This window comes from Aptenodytes patagonicus, chromosome 17 (assembly GCF_965638725.1).
Source record: "Aptenodytes patagonicus chromosome 17, bAptPat1.pri.cur, whole genome shotgun sequence".
NCBI lineage: Eukaryota > Metazoa > Chordata > Aves > Sphenisciformes > Spheniscidae > Aptenodytes > Aptenodytes patagonicus.
In genome coordinates, this window is record NC_134965.1 from 8,480,730 (window position 1) to 8,481,136 (window position 407).

Consider the following 407-nt stretch of genomic DNA (forward strand, 5'->3'; position numbering starts at 1 on the left):
CTCCCGAGGGGTAAGAAAAATCACCTCTTCGGGGAGCGCAGGTCGGTTCCCGCCGCCTCCTCGCGCTCCCTGCTCAGCCCCCGCGCCGCTGAACCCGCGCCGTGCGCTTCCCTCCCCGCGGCGGGGCCGGGGCCGGGGGCCGGGGGGCAGCGCGGGCCACGGCAGCGGCGCGGCCCGCAGGGGGCGCCGCGGTGCTCCCCGGCGCTCCACCTCATCGTGACGCAGCACTCCCTGCCGCCTCTCATTGGTCCCTCGCCTCCTCGCCCTAGCGGTTCCTCCCCCCACCGGCCGTCGCTCATTGGCGAGCGGCGGAAGGAGCGCCCGCCCGTGGGCGGGGAGAGCGCCACCGCCTCCTCCCGCTGCCCGGCGGCTCCGCGGAGCGGCGAGGCCGGGCGTGCGGCGGGGCC